At 43.9% G+C, this 16,359-nt stretch overlaps 1 protein-coding gene across 5 annotated transcripts in view; it reads left to right on the top strand.

The window, feature by feature from the left end:
• LOC113407755 (sorbin and SH3 domain-containing protein 1-like) overlaps positions 1-16,359 on the top strand; it is a 186,283-nt gene that overhangs the window by 76,440 nt on the left and 93,484 nt on the right. For 3 of the 5 annotated variants that reach the window (XM_026657792.2, XM_026657794.2, XM_026657788.2), the window contains exon 1: positions 3,288-3,435. The exons of 1 other annotated variant lie outside the window; for it this stretch is intronic. The gene's annotated coding sequence lies outside the window, so the exon portion shown is untranslated. Of the gene's footprint in view, positions 1-3,287; positions 3,436-10,512; positions 10,529-16,359 lie in introns of those variants that run through there. One more of the 5 variants, XM_026657791.2, reaches the window with a different exon arrangement.

The raw sequence follows: 16,359 nt of genomic DNA, 5'->3' as shown, positions 1-16,359 counted from the left end.
GTAGATACGTAGGGGGCTGCGCAGGACTATACTTGGGTGGCTAGCCTGAGCCACACCCATGGCTGCACTGCTATTTGTAGTGGAGCAGAGCTAGCACATGTATGTCTACCTGAGCTGGGAATGACATCTCCCAGCTGCCGTGGAGACATAGCAGGGTGGTCACAGTCCATTTAGGACTTATGAACTCCAGCTCTTTGTCAGGCTCTTTTGCAGCTTAAAGAAATGAACAGGTGGATATTGTATCAGAATTTCTTTTTTTTTAATGTGAAAAAAAAACTAACAACGAGAACAGTATAGATCTCTAACTTGGATTCTTCCATTCTAGTGTGGATGGGCCTTTTCTTTGGCAATAGAAATAACTGAAAAATAATTAATCAATCAGCATCCATTTTCAAAAATGTTTAAGGACCTCACCTCTTCCCACCCACAAAATCCCTGCTGTCATCAAATTCAGCCTGGAAATAAGGTACGCATATTTAACAATACGGGTAATTAACCGTTGGAACAATTTACCAAGGTTGTGATGGAGTCTCCATCACTGACAATTTTTAAATCCAGATTGACATAAGAACGGCCATACTGGGTCAGACCAAAGGTCCATCCAGCCCAGTATCCTGTCTTTCGACAGTGGCCAATGCCAGGTGCCCCAGAGGGAATGAACAGAACAGGTAATCATCCAGTGATCCATCCCCTGTCGCCCATTCCCAGCTTCTGGTAAACAGAAGCTAGGGACACCATCCCTGCCCATCTTGGCTAATAGCCATTGATGGACCTATCCTCCATGAACTTATCTAATTCTTTTTTGAACCCTGTTACAGTCTTGGCCTTCACAACATCCTCTGGCAAGGAGTGCCACAGATTAACTATGTGTTGTGTGAAAAAATACTTCCTTTTGTTTGTTTTCAACCTACTGCCCATTAATTTCATTTGGTTCTTGTGTTATGAGAAGTAGTAAATAACACTTCCTTATTTACTTTCTCCACACCAGTCATGATTTTATAGACCTCTATCATATCCTCCCTTAGTCGTCTCTTTTCCAAGCTGAAAAGTCCCAATCTTATTAATCTCTCCTCATGTGGTAGCCGTTCCATACCCCTAATAATTTTTGTTGCCCTTTTCTGAACCTTTTCCAATTCCAATATATCTTTTGTTAGATGGGGCGACCGCATCTTCACACAGTATTCAAGATGCGGGTGTACCATGGATTTATATAGAGGCAATATGATATTTTCTGTCTTATTATCTATCCCTTTCCTAATGATTCCCAACATTCGGTTAGCTTTTTTGACTGCTGCTCTACTCTAGGAATTATTGCGGATGCAGCTCTGTGGCCTGTGCTGTGCAGGTCAGATTAGATGATCACAGTTGCCCCTTCTGGTCCAGGAATCTATGAATCAAAGCCGACTCCCTGTTCTATACTAGCTAGAGTCCTTAAGGGAGACATTTATTTCCTATTACTTCCATACAAAGGTCCTGCACTGAAATATTTTGCATACTTTTTCAGACCTGCAGGAAACATTAAGCACACACAAAAGTACAGCTATGAAACCAGTCAGTTCAGAATCAGTGGGGGAATTGGTGGTTGATTTTCTCACAACCATGATGAATAAATCCAGTAGATTGCCTCGTTTTGCATAAATGCATCTTATTTCAAACTAATAATTAATACCAGCTGTTGAACCAACAGAGCTAGTGGGCACCCTTGCCTTTGAATTTTGTAATATATTGAATGCTTGGTCTCTTTACATGGATTTTTTTCAATGTCTTTTATTTAAAAAAAAAATCTTTTTACGCACCTATTAGCTAATTGCTGCTAGGTGAACAGCCATTAACGAGCCATTGTCTACCTACCTTAGACTGTAAAATACCATTTGAAAATATAAAAAAGGCATGTATGTATTTAAAGTAATTATGTTACAAGTACAGATTTCACTGCCAAAATGTGTTAACATATAGAATAACAGGCAGAGAGGGAATGTGGTCTAGTAGTTAGAGCAGTACTCCTCCGGTCTGATCCTGCAAGCACACATACACATGAGTAACTTTATGCATTTGCAGTTACTCATGGGCATAGTGACCCATGCAGGACTGGGCCACTGGGTTATATTTTCATGTCTGGCCTGGCCCTTTCCCTGACAGAGGGTATGTCTACACAGCAGCTGGAAGTGTGATTGTAACTTGGGTAGACATACCTGCGCTAGCACAGCTAATAATAGTTGTGTAGCTGTGGCATCAAAGGCATCAGTGTGGGCTGTCCGAGCATGCCAGGAACCCTGGAGACATATTGCATTCCTAGACTGTGCTGAAGCTCCAAGCTGCTGCATCTTCACTGCTATTGTTAGCTGTGCTAACACAGGTATGTCTACCTGTGCTGCAGTCATACTTTTGATTGCAGTGTAGACATACCCATAGTCACTTAAAGCTAAATTTCTAAAAGTGGTTGCTAATTTTGGATGTCGGGTTTGGATCCCATGGATTTAAAGTGGATTGCCACAGATTTGCAGGGCTCTCCTTTTGAGCATCAGGTCCTGAAGAAGAGTTCTGAGTAGTGCTAAAGTTTGTCTCTCTCACTAATAGAATTTGGTCCAATAAAAGATACTACTTCACCCACCTTGCCACTCTGAACATCTTTTGACATTTTTGCTGGTAACCTTAGGAGTTTTTCTCCCATTTACTAAATGGGCTTACTGATACCAACAGCTTTTCCTTAGTGAAAGCTAAAGTGCAATAAGGACTATGGATGAAAAGCACTTATCAATTTTAAGTATTTGTATGCATTAATTGACTTTTGTAGTGTGCTTGGCGCTCTCTGGCTGGCAGACCCAATAGACAGGTCAAATGTTATATTACATATGGATGTAGTTTGAAAAAGCACACACCCTTGTAACACATTTGGAGAAAATCATTTGGGATGGGGAGATGTTTTAGGTTCATATTTTCCCTAATACTTTGTTTTTTTGAAAATGGAAATTGTTTCCAATCCAGTTCAGGATGTTACACTTAACTCATTTCTGAGATAACTTAGATACAGTTTCTACAACCGAGTACAGAGGGTGATTGAGACTATAAAGCAAAGCCTTAAAACCACTGGATTTTTCTGCCTACTGGAATTCCACAGTGAAACCATTTTATACCCAAGGAATTTAAGGAGAAAAAGTCTGGACATCCTCTTCCTTTCTACAGCAGCTGTTTTCACTTTGTATTTTAATGAGTGGGCTGAACTAAAACCATCGGGGAAGGGCTTCCCCCTCTGGCACCCTCACATAAAAGGCTTTGCTAGTGTGTCATGCTTTTTGCCTGTGTGAAATGAGTAAATACCTATAGCTGGACAGTTCAAAGAAAGGGCTTCATAATGTTCTTGACGGTTAAGTTCTTTGGTACAAGCTTTTTTTGATTTCCCTGGATTTCAGTCTGATGTGCCTTTAGCCTCACAAAGTGAGTATTTAAACTTCTGAAAATGTAAAATCTTTGCAGTCCTTTTTTAGGTTTTCCAGCATAAATAATTTTTGAGTCTCTGTTGATTTTGGAGGTAGATTCTGTTTGAACTACTGCATTATATGTTCCCTGTTAACTGTAAACATCTTTTCTGCATGATTTATAATCATGTTCCATCTTTGTAAAATGCTTTGAGATCCTGGTCTGAAAGGGTCTATATAAATGCAGTGTTGTTATTGTGCAGGAAATATAGTGGAACATGTTCCACATGTTGATTTTCTTTACATTGTAAACACTAAATGTGATATATTAAACATTATTGACCTTGTTTCCAAAGGGAGTAGACTTTAAAGGTTAAGCTCTACCTTCTCTTAGATGGTTTCTGACTGTGCTGAGTGATTTTTATCCTGTATGTGTTGATCACTTGTCTAATCAGTCTGTCTTATATGTGCTGAGAGCCACTGCTTTTTGGATTTTAATTCAACTTTATATCAACCAGAAAATTTCCCATTCCTTTAAGTTCTTTCTGATGCTAAACAGAACCGAGAAAATGGTGAAAGTGGTGTTCCTTTTTGCTGGTTTTCCTTCAGCATTAGATTGCATTTGCTAAACTCAGCAAATAGCAGAATTCCCCCTAGAATACTGGGAAGCAGCCCAAAAAAAAAAAAAAAATCTACGGTTACATTTTGCTGGAGGATTCTTGTAGAAGGTTGGGGTTTTTTTAAATGGTCTGCTGAAATACTTTGTTAGAACTACATTCCTGGCTGGTACCATTCTCAAAAAGGCAGCTCTGTTAAATTTCCGTAAATGAACCTCCACAAATCAAAAGTACAACAGAGCCCCTCTATATGTAACTGCAAATGCAAGTTAATTATTAGCAATAGAAGGGAAACCTTACTATAGACAAGCCAGATAACAGTATTTGCCTCTGAGGAATATTGTACAACACGGGGAAGCAAGAGGAGCTCAATTTGTAGCCATTTAAAAGTGATTTGTTTTTCAAATGTTTTGCTAAAGTTACTGTCCCAAGTTGATAGAAAATAGGAGCTGAAACCAAATCAGGGATCCAAACTTCCTTGAACTTCACATCTGGTTCTGAACTTCACAGCTATACCCTGAATCATTGATGGCTAGACCCAACTTGGTGATTCACGTCCATCACTCATAGCAGGGTTAAGTTATTTAAAGAGTATTAAGGCTAGATTCTGCTCTTGGTTACATCCTGAGTAACTCCTCTGAATTCAGTGATTCCAGATTCAGTGATTTACACCAGTGTGACTGAGCAGATTTCTGACTCTTCAGGTTTAAAATCACGTATATGGTTTGTGTTTAATACTTTCATTGACTCTGAAATGAGAACTCTGGGCTGGATCCTCAGCCCTGTTCTGCCTGTCTTGAGCTGCTCTGGCAACAGAAAGGACCTGCCGAAGTAAGATTTCCCCCATCTTTGGATGGCATAGAGCTCACATGTCCAGCTCTAAGCCAACCCTTCCCAGCTCCTAGTCTACAGGAGACATGACCATGCTGACCTTGCAGTCCAGGAATTCTCAGCTGCTGGAATAGCTCCTTGGGATCATAGGCCCCATGTATTACATAGAGCAGCCCTGAGGCTGCTCTAAGTCTTTGTCTTCACTAGTTAAAAATAAGTGTTTTCTTAACTTGGTTAGCTAACTCAAAGTAACAGGAGGCAGTTTGTCATTTTCATGCAAGTTAGCAGGTCAGGTTAAACCCCAGGTACCCCCTATAGACTTTAATGTAACGTGCTAACTCATGTGGAAGCTACAAACTACTTCATCTTCACTGGGATTTTACCATGAATTAAGAGCACGCTTTTTTTTTTTAGTGAAGACAAGGCTTAAGTTACACTGGCTCAAGGATCAAATAGCTGCAAAAGTGGCTAAAAGCGGCTTTTTGCATTCACGTGATCTGGGTTACCGCTAAAGATCTCGCCCTACGTATTTCATGACCATCTTCGCTCTGAATGTTTCCATTAGGTCTCTTTAATATACACACTTAATTTATTTCCATTCTTAAATCAGTAAAGGCTTATTTTCTGTTATTTATCATTGAAAATATCTCATGAGCTAACTGGTTCTAAATGAGGAGGAGTCCCCCTCTGAGGGCTTTATTTGGTGCGTGTGCCTGAGGAGACACTGAACTGTTTTTCTAACCACAGAGATTGATACGAATTAGGCAATGTGACAATATTATTTGATACCTAGTACTCTGTGCCTCAGTTTCTTCTCAAAAGGGTGGATTCTAGAACTGCTATATGATTTGGCACAGGCCTCCCTCCCTAGCGTAAACAGAAAGTCCAAGAAAACAAAAAGTCTTTTCACCCTCACTCAGTGTGTCCTTGTTAGCCCTCCTCCAGGGCTCCGCTGTTACCCTGTATCAAGGCGTGGCAAGTCCATTTGATCCCTTATTCAGGGCTTCCCTCTTGTTCAAGTCTCAGGACTTCAGTTCCCAGCTCTCTCTGGGCAGGGGACCTCTGCCAGTCGCACTCCAGCCCTGGGTCTCTGTGGCGAAACCTCCCACGGCTCTTTTCTTGGTCTTGCCTCAGCCATTTCTGGCTGTTTTCTAGGCCTTCTACCCAGACTTCCCAGCACGTCCTGCCCCCCACCCACCTGGCTCTTCTGCAGGGGATCCTTGCAGGATCCCTCCTCCTCAATGACTGACTACACATGCTCCCTCTTATAGATGGCATCAACCAGGGGCTGCTGACATGTCATGCCCAAACCCATCACCTGGGAGGCAGATAATTAGGCACACATGGGGCTGAGCCCAGCTCCCTTAAAGGGCCAGCCCACCCTGTGACAAGGAGGAAGGATAGCCATGTGGCTAAGGCACTGGACTGGAACTCTGGGTTTATTTCCCAGCTTTGCCACAGACTTCTGTCAGGCAAGTCATGTAATCTCTCTGTGCCTTGGTTCCCCATCAGTAAAACAGGGGTACTAACCCTTCCTCTGTCTGCCGGGTCTGGGTAGACTGTAAATGGCTCAGGGCCAGAACTGTCTCTTACTGTGTGTTTATACAGCCCTAGCATAATAGAGCCCCAGACTTGACTGGGGCCTCTAGGGGCTGCTGTGAGATAAATAATAATAATAATAATAAAGATCAGTTCCTTCAGGGTTTTTATATCCTCTTGTGTGTTCGAACTATTGACTGACTACTTGAAGTCCTGCTGAAAAGTCTATTTAGAAAACATGGTATGTTTTCCTGCTTGTCTCTGTTACCAAGCATTAATAAAAATGGGAGCGTAGATTTTTTTTAAAGGTAAACAGCAATGGAAATAAGTACAGATATATGTACCCTACTAAACAGCCTGGAGTAATATTTAGCACATGAATAAGTTTTAACTTACCAAAAACTTATTTGTAGATCCCACTAAAATCCAGTTCCATCTGGATTCTTTAAAGACTCCCCAGAGCCCAGAATTCCGGGATGTCCTACTATACAAGAAATCCCAGCCAGCCTCTGACTTGGTTGGGATCTGACTTCCAAGAATTATGCATTCAGGCTCCTAGGAATCTGTCATAACTCTAGAAGGACTTAGTAGGCTGTCATGAAGCTTAAATAGGTCTCTGAAGCCTAGTTCTGTGACAAATCAAAACCCTCCCAGGCTGCTGTCTTAGGATCCAAACCTGTGCTCACCTCAATGCTGAGGTCATCTTTGTTGTCTGTTTAAAAATTCTTTGAATGCTAGGTCTCATTCAGTGTCCTGATCTTTTCTGTGTGATGTAATAATCATTTCCATGACAATCAACTGTGGTGGCAGAAAAAAGATTGATGTAGGATGAAGAAAAATAAAGCAGTAGTGGCAAATCAATGGTGTCCTACGTGGTAAGAAAAGGAGGCACAGTAAAATAGAAAATATGGTATATTATATGTATAAGTGTTTGAAAATGGGATGTTATCCAGGATGTGTCACTGGCTGTTTAATGAGTATAGAAAGCTGATATTCTCCATGCCATAAAGAGCAGAACGTTACCTGTCTTTAATTAGATATCTTCTTCTGGACAAGATATACAAGCTGCACAGGAAGGTGTTGTTTTCTCATGAAGTTTAACTGAAACTTGTTGGTGTGTTTCTCTCTCCTTCCTCTCTAATGCTATCTCAAGTTGAATGCTGCAGAAGGGTAGGAGAAGAGATGCAAGAACTAAAATAACTAATGCTGATATTTGAAAGCAGGACGGACTTGGGAATCCTTAGTCATGTAAGTCTTAGTGTCTGAATTATTGACCTCGATTCTGCAATTGGGTAGTGCAGGCTCCCCCTGTTGAAGTCAATGGGGCTTCCAGCAGGTGCAAGGACCTACACAGATAAAAGGTGCAGGATCAGGGCCATAGTTTGGGTTTACACTGGTGTAACTAAAATCAGTAGTAATTCCATTTTAAGTCAGCAGAGTTACTCTGGATTGACACTGGAGTAAATAAGAGTGGTATATGGCCACAGTGCTGATAGCTGACATTCCCGGTGCTACAGGGTTTGTGGTTTGGGTCTCAAAGATGCTTGAAAAGTGCTTGTATGGTTAGATCAGAATAGATTTAGTCTGAGACTTTCAAAGTGGCGTCAAAGAGTTAGGTGCTCAACTCCCATTGAAATTCAGTAATGATCAACCCCTAGCTCTTATCTAGTCTGTTTCATCAGCAAATCTCCATGCGCTTTACAAAGGAGGTCAGTATCATTATCCCTATTCTACAGATGGGGAAACTGAGTCACAGAGCAGGGAAGTGACTTGCCCAGGTCAACCAGCAGATCAGTGGCAGTGGAACCAGGGGGTGAGGGGTTCTAGCACCCTGCAATGAAAACATTGTGGGGGCAGATCTAGGTTTCCATCCCTCCAATGATTTCTGTGGTGCGATTAGGACCCAGATATGTTCCCCCCCCCCACACACATACACGTGTGTGTGTGAGAGACAAGAACGGGATCCAGAGAGGGGCTGGAGCGGCCACCCCAGTGCACAAGATCGGGCTGGCCACCAGGGAGCAGGTAGGGGTCCCCAACCCAGCCTGGTTCTGCCTTTAAGCCACCTGGGTCCTGATGGAGACACCCACCATAGGGGAGGAGGAGCATATGCTCTAGCTGCTGAGGTGGGGTGGAGAATGGGACAGGGTACTGGCACCTGGATGGGGGAAGGGAGGCATTGGTGCACAGGATGCCAGCTGCCAAGGAGGGGATGGGGGAGCACAGGGAACAGGCCACCAGCTGCCCAGGAACTACCATAGGAACGACTAGGGTGACCAGATCACACAGGTGAAATATCGGGATGCGGGGCGGAGCAAAAAAAAAAGCCAGCGGCGGAGCAAAAAAAAAAAGGCCGTTGGAGCTCCACGTCCCGTCCCCCCCCACTAGCTTGCCTCCGCTCTGTCTCCACCTCCCCCCTCCCTCCAGCGCTTGCGCCGCCATACAGCTGATCAGCACAAGCCTGGGAGGGAGGGGGAGGAGGAGGAATGCGGCGTCCTTGGGGAAGAGGCGGGGCCAGGGCGGGCATTTGGGGAGGGATCCAATGGGGCAGTGAGGGGGCGGGGCTGGGGGCATGGGGCCAGGGCGGGGATTTGGGGAGGGATCCAATGCAGGAAGGAAGGGGCGGGGGGGGGTGCAAGCCCCCTCCGGGCTCTGCTCCGCCTGTGAGCGGAGGCAAAATATCGGGACAGTTCGCGTCCCGACCGAAGGTAGGTCAGGACGTGGGACAAATAAGCAAATATCGGGACAGTCCCGATAAAATCGGGATGTCTGGTCACCCTAGGAACGACGGTGGGAACTACCAGGCTGCCCCTTCCCAGCCAGGAGCTGGCTGTCTTCCCCCACCCTGTCGTAGTCGCTCCCCTCACTCCCCCTTTGCCCCCCCATGCACAGGGAGCTTCCACCCCCAGAGTGGCAGAGCCAGGAATAGAAGCCAGGTCTCCTGCATCCTAGCCCAGTGCCCCATCCAGTAGATCATGCTGCCCATAGATTACTTTGAAAATCCCCAGCCTTAGAGAATTATCATTAGAAAGGAAACACCATCTTTAATCATGTTCATTTGCAATGCTTCTCATTCCCAACAGGATTTGGGGATATATTAAATGGTTTTCAATCCAGTCCTCACCAGCAAGGTCGGTTTTTACATGGGCTCCAGGACAATTATTTCATTAGTAAATCTGTGTATAGATGAATTAAAAAATACATAATTCCATTGACATTTTGTTTTGTCTAAGACAGCTTGTTTAAATACTTTACTAGTATAATCAAGAACAGGAAATTGACCCTGTTTAGTCCCACATGCTTGCACTGGAGACAGCAGGTGATGTCATGTCCTTGTTGAAGTTCCCACACAGTATTTAATACATCCTTGATCTTTCCTCAAAGTGTTGTTTACTCTAAAATATCTGCTTTTCATAGGGAAGAGGAAACCTGCCATAAATGTTCTCCCTAGCAAGGCATGTGCTTTAAGAGAGGAGTGTGATTTTAAAATCTACTAGGGCTTTTCATGTGATCAGCTACTCCTATAAATGGGAAACAATCAGTGGCCCCCACACACTGAGGCTGAGGGATTGTAAACAAGAAACTATCCAAAAATACCATGGGTTTTGGCAGGGGTGGAACATTTTGCAGGAAGTTCATCTGTAGATAACATACAAGGCTACCACTTTAAAAGGCTTTTTAATAAGATCAAAAAGTTTCCCACATTTTTTTAGTGTGATAATTTGTATTCTCACTGCTTTTGTACATGTTGGATATGATTTAAGTTTATGGACTTGTCTAAAGAACCAGAATCGCCTCCTACATACCCATGGCAGTTCATCTATAACACCGAGGGGAACGAGGGGAGTGGTTTTCTAGAGAGCAGTTTAAAATGCTTTTCTTTCCTATTTGCCAAGTTTTTATTCTCAGTAGAATTTAATGACTCCAGTCTTGAAAAACTTCCATACATGGTTAAAGTGTAACCACTGGTGGGGATTTATTTATTTAAAAGATAGAGTTTCAGACAAACTCGCATGGCTTTCTTCAATAGCCTCTCAGTTCTCTTCTGCAAGTTGGTGTGACAGCTAATAAATGTGTTCACAGACAAGCCACTCCCAAACACCATGAGGGTGGAAGCTAATCAAAGTAAATGATGTCTGTACGTGGTGATTATAACATGCTCAGATCTGCCATGCTGATTAGACAGATAGAAGCCAACCTAGACTGGTCTGGGGATGTAGATCAGTAGTAGAGTGCATGCGTTGCATGTATGAGGCCTTGGGTTCATTCCCCAAGTTCTTCTTTGGGGGGGAGGGATAGCTCAGTGGCTTGAGCATTGACCTGCTTAAACCTAGGGTTGTGAGTTTAATCCTTGAGAGGACCAGTTGGGGATTGGTCCTGCTTTGAGCAGCATGTTGGACTAGATGACCTCCTGAGGTCCCTTCCAACCCAGATATTCTATTATTCTAGACAGATAGAAGCCAGCCTCCCCCAACACTCAAGTCAAGGAAAGCCAGAAAGATGGACATATCTCTATCTGTAGTTTCATGGGGCTCCTTCAACCTTCTCACTATTCCCCACATGGCTTCCCAGACCTCACCTGTCTTTTCCCCCTGCTTCACTGCTGTCTCTTTACTCACTAGTTGGTGAAATAACTGGGGTAATATAATTGACTTTGTATGTTGGCCCCAATTGGCTTGCAGTTGTATCCATTTATCTGTTTACAGCAACTTAGTGTATACAGCACTTATTACTGACCATGTTAGTATGAACAGTCAGCAGAAGTTTCTAAGCCCTTACTGTCTCATGGCTTAATGTATCTTGATGTTTATATGTAAACAATCCTGTGAAATAATTTATAAATTCCCATGCAGTTGGCAGAGCCCTGATACTAGCAAGTAACTTCTAAACACTTAGGGGAGGTACTGTGGTTGAGAGCTTGTTAATGTCAGGCAGGGACTCCTGAATTCTAATGCTAGCTCCGCCTAGCCTGTCATGTGACCTTGGGTAAGTCACTAAACCCGGCCATTGGGGGCATCTAGCCCCCAGCCCCTCCCCTTGTGCCCAAGGCGATGCCTCTCCCCTCCCCTTTTATGCCCCTCCCTTGCAGGAGCCCAGAGCACCTCTGCCGTGACCCCCAGCACCGGATGGTCAGGCGGCCACCCCCAGCCCTAGTGTGCTGGGTGGCCAGCCCCAGAGCGCAGGGCGGCTGGGTGGCGCAGTCCGAGTGCTGGGCAGGTAGTGCGGTCCTAGCGCCAGCTTCCCCGAGTCCCTGCAAGAGGCAAGCCAGCAGCCCCAGCTAGCCTGGGCTTGGCCAGGGCAGAGCGCCGAGAACTGCAGGAGGGGACCTGGGGGTGGAGTGTGGGCGGAGCCACACCAGACTGTTTGGGGAGGTACAGCCTCCCCCTGCCTACGATGCCCATACACTTAACCACTCTGGGTGGGATTTTCTACAGCACACAGCATTGACCAAACTCTACTCCCACTGAAATCAGTGGAGGTCTAATTCTTATTTACACTCAGGCCACTAAAGGAGCCTTAAGATTGGGCCCTTTACACTGCCAGACTGGAATTAAGGAGCCTCAGTTCAAATGAGAATCAGGCCCTGGGAGTTTTACTTCTGACTTCAGTGGGACCAGCTGGTTACAACTCTGGACGTCCCATCTTGTGTGTCTCTGTTTCCTGATCTGTAAAATGGAACAAATAATGCTTGCCTGCCTCATACAGCTGTGGTGAGGATTAATGAATTTTTGTACTGCCCTTTGACGATATCCAATGCTATGTAAGTGCCTGCTCACGTCATTCACGTGGACTAATTTATTAGCTATTCAGTGAAGAATTCATAAGATATTTTATATCCCTCTGAGGAACTGTATCAGATGGAGTGATTTACTTTTATTAATCATACGCAAGTATCAAAGATTAATATAGAACCCGACATGCCATGTTTATTGCTGAAATGCTAGACTGCATCATTCTGAGTGATATCCTGTCTTGTGTTAACCATACTATAGATCACAAGACTATTAGTGAGAGCCAATTACATTCTGTCATAACATTATAACAATCTACCAATTGCCCATGGCATTTTGTAACGGATCTTTGTTAAAGTTCACAAGGATATAACTCTCTAACTGCCACATGCATTTTGCAGATTGATAATGGAGCATTTTGTTACAGAAATTAACCGCCTTTTTCCTCTTACTGTTGACAGACTAAAGCTTAAATTAATACTCTGCAATGTACCTTGGGGTAATGTTTCTCAATTTGCATTCAAGTGTTGGCAGAAGTAAATAAAAATATATTTTAAGGCTTTCTTGTTATTTGATCAGAGACAGTTGTTTGATAAATAAAGAGGCCACTATATTAGACGTAGATTAATATAGTTATGGTCTCCTCATAAACAAACCGGCTAACAGATGGCCTGATTCTTTTCTCAGAGGAGTAGTCCTTACTCACCCAAGCAGTCCCATTGTTGTTATTGGGATTATGCATGGAAGGGCTGTTTGCTTGGGTACAAGCTTGCGAGATCAGGTTGTAAACAGGTGACACAGCATAGCCATTCTTTGTGTGTGTCAGGGCAGGGCGGGTGGTGAGGGAGGCCAGTAGGGTTGGGTTGTCTTGAAGCACAGAACGTGCACATCATCTGCTATTTCAGTGGGTCAACAATTGTGGCACAAAAGTAACATTCATCTGAAATGTAGCTTGAGGAAATGTCTTATTTCATTTCTACTCTGTTCAAATCATAGGCAGAGCTAGAATCAATAAAGATACATAAATCTTTCCTGGACTGAATCTATATTTCCTTCTCTTTGTGGCATATTCCATCTCTATTAACACTGGAATAAACAGGATCCACTAGAGCAGATTGACTACAGATAATAACATTGACTGTTTGTGGACAGCAATACAGTAAGGAAAGACCACAGTGGTTTGATAACTTGGGAGCAGTAAAACAGGTTGGAATTGAGTAATTCAGCACTTTTCCAATAAATGTGTAGAGTTCTAAATTACTCCAGCAGAGAGAACTCCTGTGCAAACTCTGACTTGCCATGCAGCCTGTCTGAAAGTATCTCATATTAAAGGCATTACATTTAATCAACAATAATATTTTAAAGTTAATATCATTCTTCAGGTCCCAAACTACAGAGTACCACTGAAGTGCAGCCACTTCTTGGGACTGAAGGCAGTGGTCAGCATGCTGCAAGGCAATCAGGAGAGGGCAAATTTCATGTAAGGGCAAACCCCTGCTCTTCTGAAAGGGCCATGGGATCTTTAATGTCTTAACAGACAAGGATGCTGGGTTTCCAGAGTCTCATTTGAAGACTCACACAGTAACCTGAGTAGAACACAGTGTGTATGTCTTGGGGTGATGAAGGGCTGAATCAAGTTTGCTGGACTTTGATGCTCTGATTTCAGGGAGTTTGGTGTTCCAAACTTTATGTTCAGACCATTAAGCCATCCCCTCTGGCTTTTTATTCATATTGCTTCTGCCAAATGTTCTGCACTAACCTTGTCTTTGCTATAAATACTGCAGTGCTTGGAATCTGGAGTTGGCTTCTTCATCTGTTGTAGTTACAACAAATGTGGTCGAGCTATATCCAAACAACTTCTTATCTTACAAACCACAACCATTTGTCAGCTATGTTTGTGTGTCCACACTCATGCTACCTAACTGCATGTGCATCAGTACATATGGGGGGGAAATCTATTCTATTCTGCCTCTGCAGAGGATAAAGCATCTGCAGGACAACTCACAGAATAAACTCTGGGAAGGCCAATTACAAATTGAGGTGGGAAGGACGAGGGCTGGCAAACTCCATAGATAAACATGATCAGGAGTTCCTGTCTAAGTGTTATGACCTGGTTACAGAATGACAACCATTTGCCAGCCGAGGTTGTGATCCATGGTTATTTGCCATGGTTACTAACAGTGAATCAGCAATGTTGGGTGTGGATAGACCCATATTTAGAGCCAAGTCTGTCACCGATTAAGAGTTATAATGTAGACAGCCCCACAGCGTGTGTTAATTTGCCATCCACATTTTGCAAAATCTCGGTAGGAAAACTTAGATGCTGTTGAGCACTGCTGAGTCTCTGTACTGGTGGGAAGAAGGCAGGAAATATAGTGGGTCATAAAAATAAAATAAAACCTGAAGCTGGCAGCAAATTCCAATTTTTTTTAAAACATTGATAAGCCAAGAGTTTCATGCCATAAACATTTCAGATCCACAATCAATAACATTGTCATTGAGAGTCAAACGCCACCTTTTTGCATGTGGAAAGTTGTAATTCAAATTTGGCAGTTCTAGTCTGAGAATTTGTCAGTTGGAACTAGGACAGCATTTTGGCTTGTTCATTGATAGTTTTGGAGCGGAATTGGGTGGGGGGTAGATTAAAACAATTCTGATTCTGGGGGTCCTACATTTATATAGGCTGCTCTTTTTGATGGTCAATGAGAGTTAGGCACCTGCTGTTTTAGGGCCTGATCTACAGCTCACTGTTATCAATGGACAGACTCCTGTTGACTTCAATGGGCTTTGGCTCTGGCCCTAACAATGCAAAGCAAACAATACATTAGAGTTTCTAGGACAGGAAGCCAAGAAAATTTTTGCCGAGTGAAACTTCCAGGGGGAATTATCTTAGACAGAATAATTAACCATTATGGGATACAGCACATTGGACTTAACCCTTCTGAGTATAGTTGTTCAAGGTACGAAGGGGGAATCTCTCTGATAAGAAGAGGTCAGTGGAGCTCCTTCAAGGATGGGATCTGAAAGACTGATAGGTGGAGTCTAAGCTTGTCAATAAGGGAGAGCAAGTTGGATGATGAGAGAGCAGTATATTTCCCTAAGCCTGTACCTGTCAAGATTAAGTTTGACTGAGTCTCTACTAGACTTCAGCTTAAACTTTCATAAGTGGCAAAGTCACTTAGGAGCCAAAGCCCCATTTTCAAGTGACTTAGGCCTGGTCTACACTATGAGTTTAGGTCGACTTTAGCCGCGTTAAATCAAATTAAGCCTGGACACGTTCACACGACGAAGGCCTTTCTTTCGACTTAAAGGGCCCTTTAAACCGGTTTCTTAACACCACCTCCGACGAGGGGATTAGTGATAAAATCGGCCTTAGGGGGTCGGAATTGGGTGTGTGTGGACGGAATTCGACGTTATTGGCCTCCGGGAGCTATCCCACAGTGCTTCATTGTGACCGCTCTGGACAGCACTCTCAACTCAGATGCACTGGCCAGGTAGACAGGAAAAGCCCCGCGAACGTTTGAATTTCATTTCCTGTTTGCTGAGCGTGGAGAGCACAGGTCGCTCATCAGCACAGGTAGCCGTGATGGAGTCCCAGGATTGCAAAAGAGCTCCAGCATGGACAGAACGGGAGGTTCGGGATCTGATCGCCATATGGGGAGATGAATCAGTGCTGGCCGAACTCCGAAGCAGTAAACGAAATGGCAAAATATTAGAAAAGGTCTCCAGGGCCATGAAGGACAGAGGCCATAACAGGTCCCAGTGCCGCGTGAAAATTAAGGAGCTAAGGCAAGCCTACCACAAAGCCAGAGAGGCAAACGGAAGGTCCGGGGCTGAGCCGCAAACATGCCGCTACTACGCAGAGCTGCATGCCATTCTAGGGGGTGCAGCCACCACTACCCCAACCGTGTGCTATGAGTCCCTCACTGGAGAAACACACAGGGAAGCGGGTTCTGGGGACGAGGAAGATGAGCCTGAAGATAATGTAAATAGCTCACAGCAGCAAGGAAGCGGAGAAACCAGTTTCCCCAACAGCCAGGATATGTTTATCACCCTGGACCTGGAACCAGTAACCCCCGAACTCACCCAAGACCCTGTGGGCACACAGGGGACCTCTGGTGAGTGTACCTTTGTAAATATTACACATGGTTTAAAAGCAAGCGTGTTTAATGATTACTGATTAATTTGCCCTGGCAATCGCGGCCAGTACAGCTACTGGAAAAG

This window comes from Terrapene carolina, unplaced genomic scaffold (assembly GCF_002925995.2).
Source record: "Terrapene carolina triunguis isolate 2854851 unplaced genomic scaffold, T_m_triunguis-2.0 Scaffold310, whole genome shotgun sequence".
NCBI classification, from domain to species: domain Eukaryota; kingdom Metazoa; phylum Chordata; order Testudines; family Emydidae; genus Terrapene; species Terrapene triunguis.
This window is presented reverse-complemented; position numbering and strand designations above follow the sequence as displayed.